The following is a 13,482-nucleotide window of genomic DNA, read 5'->3' as shown; positions in this document are numbered from 1 at the left end:
TCCTTATTTTCTGGCCTCTCTGAACTAAAAGCAAATTTTGACAAGACAAAGCGTGCCTATTTCTATAATGAATGTGAACTGGGTGGGTTGATGTTAAGTAGAAAAGCACTAATCCTCTCTCTAAAAGCTTCATTTCTACCAAAGTTTTACCTGAACCCAAACTGTTTCTCAAGTAGATTACTAAGACAAGCTTGTTGTTGTTTAAAAATGGCCTTTTTGCTTTTGTGCAGATTGCCCTGTCTAATTTTCAATTAATTAAGTGAAACTTTGTTCAAAGTATCTCTTTTTCAAACTAGCATTGCAGAGTTGGTTTCAATTTCATAACCCAGAAAAGAGAGAACAAATATTTACAACAAATATTATGGTTGAACTCCAATGTGCTGGTTGATAAAAGACCTGTATTTATGGAAAAGATGTTTTGAAAACGGTATTTTGTTTTTAAATTATATTGGAATGGTTGAGTTATCGGAAATGCATAGGAAGGTCTGCTCAATCCAAGATTACAACCAACTGATTAAAGCATTACCCCATACCGAGGAGGCAGGTGGCAGCGGGAGGAGGTAGGGAACTGGTCTGTCTGCCCAAGATAAAGGATCAAAACTGGCAGAGGAACAAAAAATAGGATAAATTGGAAAGCATACCAGTTTCATTTGAGGACCATGATGTTGACAGCTGTGTCATACAGATTGCAAAATAGCTGGGAAGTGATTGTTGATGTACTAATTACATGGCACTGGGTGTATGAGTGGATATATAAAACAATGCAAGATTCAAGACTTCGTGCCTTTCAGCTTAAATGATTGTAAGGGAATTCTTGCCACCAACAAAATGTTGAATATACATACAATCATCACAGCTCTGTAGATTTCGTTGTGAAGATACAGAATCAAAAGACCATTTGTTCTGGTATTGCCCTCAGGTAGCTTTTTTCTGGTCTCAGGTTCAGGAATGGCTGAAAATGCGTAACATTAATCTAAAATTGACCCTAGAAGTAGCATTGTTTGGAGATCTGGAGAGACTTGGTCAGTCAGTTACTAGTATACTAATACTCTTATTAGTGAATGTATTTATCTTCAACTCGCAATCTGTGGATTCTATTCGATTACATTACAATTGAATGTTAAACATCACAGCATAGTTGAAAGATATATATATTTTATATACACACACACACACACACACACACACACAATGGGGCAAAAAAGTATTTAGTCAGCCACCAATTGTGCAAGTTCTTCCACTTAAAAAGATGAGAGGCCTGTAATTTTCATCATAGGTACACTTCAACTATGACAGACAAAATGAGAAAGAAAAATCCAGAAAATCACATTGTAGGATTTTCTTATGAATTTATTTGCAAATTATGGTGGAAAATAAGTATTTGGTCACCTACAAACAAGCAAAATTTCTGGCTCTCACAGACCTGTAACTTATTTTTAAGAGGCTCCTCTGTCCTCCACTTACACTTACCTGTATTAATGGCACCAGTTTGAACTTATCAGTATAAAAGACACCTGTCCACAACCTCAAACAGTCACACTCCAAACTCCACTATGGCCAAGACCAAAGAGCTGTCAAAGGACACCAGAAACAAAATTGTAGAACTGCACCAGGCTGGGAAGACTGAATCTGCAATAGGTAAGCAGCTTGGTTTGAAGAAATCAACTGTGGGAGCAATTATTAGGAAATGGAAGACATACAAGACCACTGATAATCTCCCTCGATCTGGGGCTCCACGCAAGATCTCACCCCGTGGGGTCAAAATGATCACAAGAACGGTGAGCGAAAATCCCAGAACCACACGGGGGGACCTAGTGAATGACCTGCAGAGAGCTGAGACCAAAGTAACAAAGTCTACCATCAGTAACACACCACGCTGCCAGGGACTCAAATCCTGCAGTGCCAGACGTGTCCCCCTGCTTAAGCCAGTACATGTCCAGGCCTGTCTGAAGTTTGCTGGAGAGCATTTGGATGATCCAGAAGAAGATTGGGAGAATGTCATATGGTCAGATGAAACCAAAATATAACTTTTTGGTAAAAACTCAACTCGTCGTGTTTGGAGGTCAAAGAATGCTGAGTTGCATCCAAAGAACACCATACCTACTGTGACGCATAGGGGTGGAAACATCATGCTTTGGGGACTGTTTTTCTGCAAAGGGACCAGGACGACTGATCTGTGTAAAGGAAAGAATGAATGGGGCCATGTATCGTGAGATTTTGAGTGAAAACCTTCCATCAGCAAGGGCATTGAAGATGAAACGTGGCTGGGTCTTTCAGCATGACAATGATCTCAAACACACCGCCCGGGTAACGAAGGAGTGGCTTCGTAAGAAGCATTTCAAGGTCCTGGAGTGGCCTAGCCAGTCTCCAGATCTCAACCCCATAGAAAATATTTGGAGGGAGTTGAAAGTCCGTGTTGCCCAGCAACAGCCCCAAAACATCACTGCTCTAGAGGAGATCTGCATGGAGGAATGGGTCAAAATACCAGCAACAGTGTGTGAAAACCTTGTGAAAACGAAAACGTTTGACCTCTGTCATTGCCAACAAAGGGTATATAACAAAGTATTGAGAAACTTTTGTTATTGACCAAATACTTATTTTCCACCATAATTTGCAAATAAATTCATTAAAAATCCTACAATGTGATTTTCTGGATTTTTTTCTCCCATTTTGTCTGTCATAGTTGAAGTGTACCTATGATGAAAATTATAGGCCTCTCATCTTTTTAAGTGGGAGAACTTGCACAATTGGTGGCTGACTAAATACTTTTTGCCCCACTGTATATATCTTTCAACTATGCGCCATATACATGCCACGTATATGGCACATAGAAATCCAAAGAGGGTGGCAGCAGAGATAGGTGGGATTGAAGGAAACTGAGGGTTGGGATGTGGAACTGGAGACAAGTGGGAGTGGAGTTGCTGGGCCGGGGATAGAATGACAGTCAAAGAAAATAACTCTCAAATCAAGTTTTTTTTAAAATAAGTAATACTTTTTGAGTGACACTGTGCCTCTTTGCCTGAGGCTGTTGCCGCGCAGGTGCTTGTACACATGCATATACACAAACTTGCATTCAAACACACACATGGGCACACACAGAGACACACACATACACACATGTAAATAGTGCCACACATGCACTGAAACGTATACAGTTTGCCTTGCTGTTTGTTTTTTTGTTTTTGCATTGTTTTCTGTCTTTGTCTCTGTTAATTTTGTTGGTTGTTGGTTCATTGGGGGATGGTGGGGAATGGAGGGAGAGTGATTTATGAAGTCGTGTTTTTCTTACTTTAATGTCAGCTCTGCTGCCACTGAAACCGACAGTCTCAGATTTGTTAAGGGAGTGTTGTAATTCCAGATGGGTCTGATACCATTCTTCTCTTTTCTCCACAGTCTCTGTTGACAACATGGGACAGCATCTAGGTAAACACGAGCCACAGCCGCAGAGCAAGGTAAGCATCTCAGTTGGAAGTGTATGAATGCATGCTTTTGTGCAAGTATACAGGACATTAGTGCTCAGCGATTAACTGAAATGTTGGTTAAAAAAAAAAAAAAAAAGTAAATGAACAACATTAGGTCAATTATTTTAATTCCATTTACTAAAAATGTTTTCTGTGCAATCACCGTGCCATTTGCCATTTCTCTAGAGAGATTACTCGCTGGGACATGTTGTCCAACCCATCTAAGTGAAGTAAATGTGGTAATTGACTACAATGACCAGAATCCATTACGCCTGCCTGTGGGGCCGGCAGACTTAAGCTGAGAGCGATAGAGAGACACGAGTGGGATGGAGAGTAGTTGCTTAGGTATCTCTACCCGACAATGCATCTAATAGAGTAACAGGTGTTATTTAGCAGTCTTAAAATCTACTTGGAAGATCTGCTGAAATAGTGATTTTGTCAGACAGCAGGCAGCTAGCCAGCTAAGCTAGCCTGCTAGCCTGAAGGACATATCTTTGGGAAACAGAGGTAGATGGCTGGCTGGCTGCTACTGCCTGAGCAGAGATTAGATAATGCCTCTAAATAAAATGTTGAAATATATATCGATTTAAAAAAAACAACATTTTTTGTACATAACAAGTGAAATATTTTATTAAAGGAATATGAATGAAGGATGGTTTATTAATAAGTTATGTGCAGATATGGGCAGTCATTGGAGTTGTATTAATGAAATAACATCATCATACTAAAATCAAATGTGTAGTATGAACAACCACAATATTTTATTTAAGTAAAGTCATGTGAATAAATGATGGTTAGAGCCTAATAAGTGAGAGTAATGGGCAGTCACTACCATCAATTATTTTATTCTGTGTTGTTGCAGCAGTGAACCCACATAATGCATTTGTTTTAAAGAAATCTAAACCGATATTGAAAATGTCAACAAGCACTAATTGCTCAGCACTACAGGACATACACAGTATACGCTTTTAGTGCACAAACAATTGAAGTCAGAAGTTTACATACACTTATGTTGGAGTCATTAAAACTTGTTTTTCAACCCCTCCACGCATTTCTTGTTAACAAACTATAGTTTTGGCAAGTCTGTTAGGATATCTACTTTGTGCATGACACAAGTCATTTTTCCAACAATTGTTTACAGACAGATTGTTTCACTTATAATTCACTGTATCACAATTCTAGTGGGTCAGAAGTGTCCATACACTAAGTTGACTGTGCCTTTTAAACAGCTTGTAAAATTCCAGAAAATGATGTCATGGCTTTAGAAGCTTCTAATAAGCCAATTGACATCATTTGAGTCAATTTGAGATGTACCTGTGGATGTATTTTAAGGCCTACCTTCAAACTCAGTGCCTCTTTGCTTGACATCATGGGAAAATCAAAAGAAATCAGCAAAGACCTCAGAAGAGCAATTGTAGACCTCCAAAAGTCTGGTTCATCCTTGGGAGCAATTTCCATCAATGACCATCATTATGTTTGGTGGGAAAAGGTGGGTGCTTGCAAGGCGAAGAACACCATCCCAACCATGAAGCATGGGGGTGGCAGCATCATGTTGTGGGGGTGCTTTGCTGCAGGAGGGACTGGTGCGCTTCACAAAATAGATGACGACATGAGGAGGAAAAGTATGTGGATATATTGAAGCAACATCTCAAGACATCAGTTAGGAAGTTAAAGCTTCGTCGCAAATGGGTCTTCCAAATGGACAATGACCCCAAGCATACTTCCAAAGTTGTGGCAAAATGGCTTAAGGACAACAAAGTCAAGGTGTTAGGGTGGCCATCACAAAGCCCAGACCTCAATCCTATAGAAAATTTGTGGGCAGAAGGAGGAATGGGACAAAATTCACGCAACTTATTGTTGGAAGGCTACCCGAAACGTTTGACACAAGTTAAACAATTTAAAGACAATGCTACCAAATACTAATTGAGTGTATGTAAACCTCTGACCCACTGGGAATGTGATGAAAGAAATAAAAGCTGAAAGAAATCATTATCTCTACTATTATTCTGACATCATATTGATTTCACGTTCTTAAAATAAAGTGGTGATCCTAACTGACCTAAGACAGGGAATTTTTACTAGGATTAAATGTCAGGAATTGTGAAAAACTGAGTTTAAATGTGTTTGGCTAAGGTGAATGTAAACTTCCGACTTCAACTGTGGATGTGTAAGATAAGTTTGATCCTTTTGTTTTCATGTGAATAATACTGACACTGGTGAAGTTCAATGTGATTGTAGACTGTAGAGCCTCATATCATTCACAGCTTAAGCCTTTATCAGGGAAGTGAGGCAAACCTTTGGACCCTGCTGTAGTTTATTCATGCAGTCCTCCGTCAGAACAATGGAGTTATGACCATAAAGAAGCTCTCCATCAAATCTGAAGCACTCAGAAAAATACAAATGGCTTCAAAACGAGTCTGGCGGGGGACTTGAATAATATAATCCTCAAATGAATGCCAGACAAAGAGTCCATTCCAAGTGACAACCTTTTCCCTTATGTAGTGCACTTTCATTTTTGGAGCGGAGTGGCGTTTTCCTTTTCAGTTATAGCACAAGGAAAGGGGAATGGGGTTGTGGTGACTGTTCTGCTGTAGGGGCCAGCTTGTTAACCACTGTGTAAGGATGTGGTGTTTGGTAAATAAGCAAGTAATTTAAGGTCTTTGTAGCCTTATATTTTTTCCATGAATTGGTGTTTTTGGAAGAATGTGAAAGTTAGCTTTTTGTTTTTATGATTTTTGTATGTCAATACTGAAACGGTCCCCTCTTGAAATGTGTTGTTTGTAGTCATATAGGTAACTGGCAAAATAAAGGAAACACCAACAGTTTCTTAATAGGGCCACCAAGAGCCAGAACAGCTTCAATGCACCTTTGCATAGATTCTACAAGTGTCTGGAACTCTATTGGAGGGATACAACCGTTTTGTTGATGGTGGTGGAAAACGCTGTCACAGGCACCACTCCAGAATCTCCCATAAGGGTTAAATTGGGTTGAGATCTGGTGACTGAGACAGCCATGGCATATGGTTTACATCATTTTTAATACTCATCAAACCATTCAGTGACCACTCGTGCACTGTGGTAAGGCATAGCCACGGTGGCCAAAATAATGGCCTGCTCAGCATTTTTATTCATGACCCTAAGCATGATGGGCTGTTTATTGCTTAATTAACTCAGGAATCTCGCCTGTGTGGACAAACCTGCTTTCAATATACTTTTTATCCCACATTTACTGAAGAGTTTCCATTACTTTAGAAGTTACCTGACACTATACTGTAGCTATAGACCAGGTGTGTCAAACATACGACCCGAGCCCATTCAATCTGGCCCACGGTGGTTTGAGTAAATAAATAAACATATATTTGTTCTCATTTAAAAAAAATAATAATAATATTAGACATTGAAATAACTCGAAACTGTATAGTGGACCTACAATTATAAACTTTTCACCCTGTCAAGCTTGCTAAAAAGCTAGACAGTCAGGGAGCATTGCAAATTCCAAATTTGATGGATAGAGGACCATTTTTTTTTATAACGTTTGACGGCGTGGAAATATACTAAATTGTAAGTGCAGACCTCCAGACCTTAGTGAAGTCCGATTGCGGCACGCAGGGCAAAATGAGCTTGACACCCTTGCTATAGACAGAACTATCTTCTCCATTTTTTTAAAAATCACTCCCTCTCTTTTACCCTACTCCTTCTCTCTCTCCATGCTTCTGGGGAGATGATTTTCTTCATGGGCAGTCCAGTCCTGAGAGAGGTGCTTCTTTTTTTTCTGTGGGAGTGTCGCTCAGCCGCTGAGTCTTCTTATCGACTTGCTGGATCTTAGAGTGGCGGACTGGTGTTGCCAGGCAGTGGTTGATTAGCGACCATCAGAGTGTGCCTGGGTGGTCAGGACACTGGGATTTCAGTAAGTGATGACAAAGCTCGCCTGCTACTTCTGCAGGTCAGCCCAGAGACCCAGGGAGAGGAGGAAAGGTTATGTCAGGTCTCAGGAGCTAGCCTGGTTATAAAACTAGGCCGTTTCAGGTTAATGTTGGATGTGATGTACAGTATCTTTTGATTCATCATTTTCAGTAGATTCATAGCCCTTTCTTGTTCGGATCACAGAATCAGAAGGAGGCATTTCAAATGACACACTGATGACTGTTAGAACACTTCTGGTGATGGAGTGATTCCCAACTCACATTTCATTTTAAATATTACCCTGTTACACCTCAGAAAGATTACATTTCCTTGCTTGTCATTGCCATGGGTGGGACCCCTATGCAAGCTAAACTGCTCGCTCAAAATCATAAAATAATCATAAAATAGAACTCATTAAACTGTAATGAGTGTAGCTGTGGAGGGCACAGTGTTGTTACTTACTCAAGAAGAGTCATTTGTGTGTTATGTTCATTAAAGTGGGAAGGACAAAGCAGTATCTGCATGGCACAATGCGTTTTTTGACAGATGGTCGTTTAGACATCCCACCAATGAAATTCTCACTCTTGGTAGGCATATACAGTGGGGAGAACAAGTATTTGATACACTGCCGATTTTGCAGGTTTTCCTACTTACAAAGCATGTAGAGGTCTGTCATTTTTATCACAGGTACACTTCAACTGTGAGAGACGGAATCTAAAACAAAATCCAGAAAATCACATTGTATGATTTTTAAGTAATTCATTTACATTTTATTGCATGACATAAGTATTTGATACATCAAATACTAATGTTACTAATCGTCAGTGTACCAAATACTTGTTCTCCCCACTGTATGTTGCCGTGGTGATATCTGATGCGTTATGTTAGGCCATTCAATGTCAGCGGCTACTTTCATCATCGCGTCACCCACATCCATCCACCCACCCACCTCACACAATACACAGAGACGAAAAAAACATCAGTGACCCATTTCCTTCTGTAAGGATGAATGGACTATCGGGCAGATTATTATGAATTACATTTGACATTTTAGTCATTTATCAGATGCTCTTATCAAGAGGGACTTACAGTAGGGAGTGCCTACATTTTCATATTTTTTCGTATGAATCAGCTTATGGTCAATTTCATACTATCATTAGCTCAGGGCCAACGGTCCACGAGAGCCTATTCAGCAGTCCCACCCAAAGAGTCCAGCTGTCCAATAACGTTGAGCTCATCTCAACCTTCCTACCCAGTGAGTGATGTCATGTTTGATATCATGTCTCAAACACGGGTGCTTTTACCCTTTTGGGAAAAATCTGTCAGTTCCATCATCAGTTAATTTATGTTTTTCTGTTGAACGAGCCTACATGAATGATTTAAATTAAAGAGCTTTTAAAAGTCAAAAGTATTCAGTCAATGAGGGTGTTTGGTAGGGATGGGGGGATAAATCGATACAGTTGAGTGTCGCAATATTATTTTTTTACCATATTATATAGACTCTGACTCCAACTATGAATTCTCTAAAAGGAATGAAGGTTAAATTAAGCTACTGCTAGTCAGCTTTTCCTGCGCAAGAACTCCAGTGTTTCTCCTTCTATACCTTTTTCTCCAAGCCAACATTTTCAGCATTTTTATTACCATGACTGGAAAAAATCTCTCGTCACTCTGCCTCAGACATATTGTGAGCAGTATGTTTGGGACATTAAATTGCAATAAAATTGCAGTATCAAATTGCAATACATGATGGAACTTCCATCAGGAGCTAGCCCCGAGCTAGGCCCATATACCAGCTAATTCTGAGGCTACAATACCGCCTTTGCCAATTGGCCTAGACCTTTTATTGTCTACACGGAGCCCCGCCGATCCATCACGACTGGACTGCCGATGTGATTGCCCGATGTGGTCTCAACAGGCTATTCTGTCACGATGTAGCCAGAGAACCATCTACTAGCCCCGGGCCTGCTAGCTTTTCTGAACGCTGTGTCCCCTGCTCGCCTAGCGTAGTAGTGACTACCGAACGGCACCCTGACTCACCTATTGCTGCTCTTTTGACCCTATGATCACTCGGCTACATAGTTGATGCCCCCTGGACTGTTTCAATAACACAGTACCTCATTTTGTTTACCTGTCGGCCCCAGCCTCGAATTCAGGTCCTGTATGTACCGAACTGACCCGCTCTGCCCATTCATCACCATTTACCCGTTGTCTTAGCTCTCCTGATAAACAGCTGTGATTGCTCATTCTCTCTAATGTCAATATGCCTTGTCTACTGCTGCCGTGGCTAGTTATTATTGTTTTATTACACTGTAGAGCCCTCAGTCCTGTTCAAAATGCCTTAAATAGCTCTTTTGTCCCACCCCACACACATGCGGAGACCTCACCTGGCTTAACTGGTGCCTCCAGAGACAAAACCTCACATCGCCACTCAACGCCTAGGTTTACCTCCACTGTACTCACATCCTACGATACCCTTGTCTGTACATTATGCCTTGAATCTATTCTACCATGCCCAGAAATCTGCTCCTTTTATTCTCTGTCCTCAACGCACCAGACCACCAGTTCTTATAGCCTTTAGCCGTACCCTTATCCTACTCCTCCTGTTCCTCTGATGGTGTAGAGGTTAACCCAGGACCTGTAGCCCCCAGATCCAGTCCTATTCCCTAGGTGCTTTCATTTGTTGACTTCTGATACCATAAAAGCCTTGGTTTCATGCATGTTAACATCAGAAGCCTCCTCCCTAAGTTTACTTTATTCACTGCTTTAGCACACTCCACCAACCCTGATGTCCTAGCCGCGTCTGAATCCTGGCTTAGGAAGGCCACCAAAAATTCTGAAATTTCTATCCCCAACTACATTTTCCGCCAAGATAGAACTGCCAAAGGGGGTGGAGTACTTTCCTCACCATCTTAAATGTAAGCATGCCCCATTCAAAAAATGTAGAACTAAGAGCAGATATATCCCTTAGTTCCCCCCAGACTTGACTGTCCTTGACTAGCACAAAAACATCCTGTGGCACACTGCATTAGCACAGAATAGCCCCCCGCGCTATGCAAATTTTCAGGGAAGTTAGGAACCAATATACACGGCCAGTTAAGAAAGCAAAGGCTAGCTTTTTCAAACATGAATTTTTCATCCTGTAGAACAAACTCCTAAAGGTTTTGGGACACTGTAAAGTCCATGGAGAATAAGAGTGCCTCCTCCCAGCTGCCCACTGCACTGAGACTAGGAAACACCGTCACCACCGATAAATCTACGATAGTCGAGAATTTCAATAAGCATTTTTCTATGGCTGGCCATGCTTTCCACCTGGCTACCCCTACCCCGGTCAACAGCTCTGCACCCCCCACAACAACTTGCCCAAGCCTCCCCCTATTTCTCCTTCACCCAAATCCAGATAGCTGATGTTCTGAAAGAGCTGCAAAATCTGGACCCCTACAAATCAGATGGGCTAGACAATCTGGACCCTCTCTTTCTAAAATGATCCACCGCAATTGTTGCAAGCCCTATTACTAGCCTGTTCAACCTCTTTCGTACGGTCTGAGATCCCTAAAGATTGGAAAGCTGCGGTGGTCATTCCCCTCTTCAAAGGGGGAGACACTAGACCCAAACTGTTACCGACTTATATCTATCCCACCCTCCCTTTTCTAATGTCTTTCGAAAACCAAGTGAACAAACAGATCACTGACCATTTTGGATCCCTCCGTACCTGCTCCGCTAGGCAATCTGGTTTCCGAGCTGGTCATGGGTGCACCTCAGCCATGCTCAAGGTCCTAAACAATTTAACTGCCATCAATAAAAGACAATACTGTGCAGCCGTCTTCATCGACCTGGCCAAGGCTTTCGACCCACCCATAGTACGCTCTCCAGCAGGTATATTTCACTGGTCATCCCCAAAGCCAACTCCTATTTTGGCCACCTTTCCTTCCAGTTCTCTGCTGCCAATGACTGGAACGAATTGCAAAAATCACTGAAGCTGGAGTCTTATCTCCCTCACTAACTGTAAGCATCAGCTGTCAGAGCAGCTTACTGATCATTGCACCTGTACACAGCCCATCTGTAAATATCCCACCCAACTACCTCATCCCCATATTGTTATTTATTTTTTGTTCCTTTGCACCCCAGTATCTCTACTTGCATTCATCTTCTGCACATCTATCACTCCAGTGTTTAATTGCTAAATTGTAATTATTTCACCACTATGGCCTATTTATTGCCTTACCTCCCTAATCTTACTACATTTGCACACACGGTATATATACTTTTCTATTGTGTTATTGACTGTATGTTTGTTTATCCCATGTGTTGTTTGTGTTGTTTGTGTCGCACTGCTTTGCTTTATCTTGGCCAAGTCACAGTTGTAACTGATAACTTGTTCTCAACTGGCCTACCTGGTTAAATAAAGGTGAAATAAAACATAGAATTGTGATACAGTATGTATTGCCATTCTATATGTATCATATCGACACCTAAGTAACGTGATAATGTCGTGTTGTGAGATCCTGGCAATTCCATGCCCTAGTGTTTGGGTGGTCATTCTGATGCTGGTTAGCCCTCTGTGGTTTGTCCTGTCCACTCAGTAGAATAAACCGGATTAAGCCAAAGCCTTAGAGAGCCTCTGTGCTCGCTGATGGATGACATTTGTTTGACGTAGCCATTTTAACTTCTAACCGTTGGCTGTATAACACACCTAATCAAAAATGGGACCGTGTCAAACACTTGCTCTCAAAGACACTGGACATTATATCAGTGTTGATGTCTACTGTGTATGAAGTCATTCATCTTAGCCTATAGGCTGGCGTGTTGTTTTATAAACATGAAGATAAAACCTTTGCTTGACTCATAGAAAGAGAATAGTAATTCTTCTATTTCTATGGCATGATGTCTGTAAGGCCTTGGGTGGCTTTGTACTGTAGGTAGTGAATACAACACGTAAGATAAAAACAACGTTCTCACCTTTTTGTTTGATTCATTTGAGTTTCATGTTTATCTCAAGAATTGTCCATATGACCTATGGTTAAAAGCCTAACTTAAAGGCCTACATTTTATAGTTTTGAGGTCCATGCTCAAACAAAGTGTTTTGTATTTTCATAGATGGTAGACCTTTACCTGAAACAGTTTTCAGAAGAGGTTTAATGTGCTGTTATTCCATTTGCTCTATACATAAGGTCAGAGATCATGGGGGATATCATAAGGACGTCGTCATTGGCACCATAAAATAAAAAAAAAACGGATCTAACAAAGTGGATATTTGTCCAATCCGTAGTTATTTTTGTGTCCTAACAGGCCCACAATGTGGTTACTAAAATCTGATCGACATATACTGTATATTTGGTTGTTTTCGATGCATAATATTTAGAAGTTGTCCTTTTCAGGTTTCATTTCTTTATTTTTTGCTAATGGTTAGCGCTCGCTTGGATGAGGTGGTAGCTAGCCAAATAGAAATCGGTGGTGGAAGTTGAAGTAATTTTTTACTGTAATGTCGTTAATTGGTGAAATTAACATATATTGAGGTTGACATCCAAACAAGCCTCATACTTAGATGTGTACCCCAACATAGTGTTGAATACACATAAATAAATGTAGGCTAATTATACGGGCTGCACTGAGAGATATTCTGGATCTATCCCCGATGGTGGGGGATGTGTGCATGGTGTTTCCATGGTTTTCGTTGAACTCTTACCTGTGTTTTGCATATACAGTTGCTGCCTCAATGCTGTGTGGTCCACCGATAAGGACAAGTAGAGGCTCATTTAACAATAACACACCACTGTTTTCAGTCAGGTTGGGTCTGAGAGCTGCTACTTTACAGAAAAAAAAACCAGAATGCCATGCCGCCGCAATTGAACAGAACAAAGATGATTAAGAGGTGAGTTGTTTTCTCTGTGTCTCGCTCTCCGAATCTCAAAATTGCACCCCACCTATTGTTCCTGTCTGTTGCGGTGTGGGTGGGGAGGAAAGAGGGGGCTTTAAATGGCGAGTAATGTACTTTAACGACATCAGGTAATTAACCTCCGCCTTGCCGAAGTCAATTTGTCACAGATTTTGAAATTACAGCAGAGAAAATAGGCGCGCCATTAAAATTCAGCTGCGGCTGCAATCAACTTTTGCCCGACTCT

At 41.0% G+C, this 13,482-nt stretch overlaps 1 protein-coding gene across 10 annotated transcripts in view; it reads left to right on the top strand.

Moving 5' to 3' along the window:
* LOC110489653 (myelin basic protein) overlaps positions 1-13,482 on the top strand; it is a 73,261-nt gene that overhangs the window by 11,920 nt on the left and 47,859 nt on the right. For all 10 annotated transcript variants that reach the window (XR_005036688.1, XR_005036687.1, XR_005036686.1 and 7 more), the window contains exon 2: positions 3,394-3,452. The gene's annotated coding sequence lies outside the window, so the exon portion shown is untranslated. The remainder of the gene's footprint in view (positions 1-3,393; positions 3,453-13,482) is intronic.

The sequence above is a fragment of the Oncorhynchus mykiss genome, chromosome 2 (genome assembly GCF_013265735.2).
Source record: "Oncorhynchus mykiss isolate Arlee chromosome 2, USDA_OmykA_1.1, whole genome shotgun sequence".
Lineage (NCBI taxonomy): Eukaryota > Metazoa > Chordata > Actinopteri > Salmoniformes > Salmonidae > Oncorhynchus > Oncorhynchus mykiss.
The sequence above is the reverse complement of the archived record's forward strand: the minus strand, read 5'-3'. Positions and strand labels throughout refer to the sequence as shown.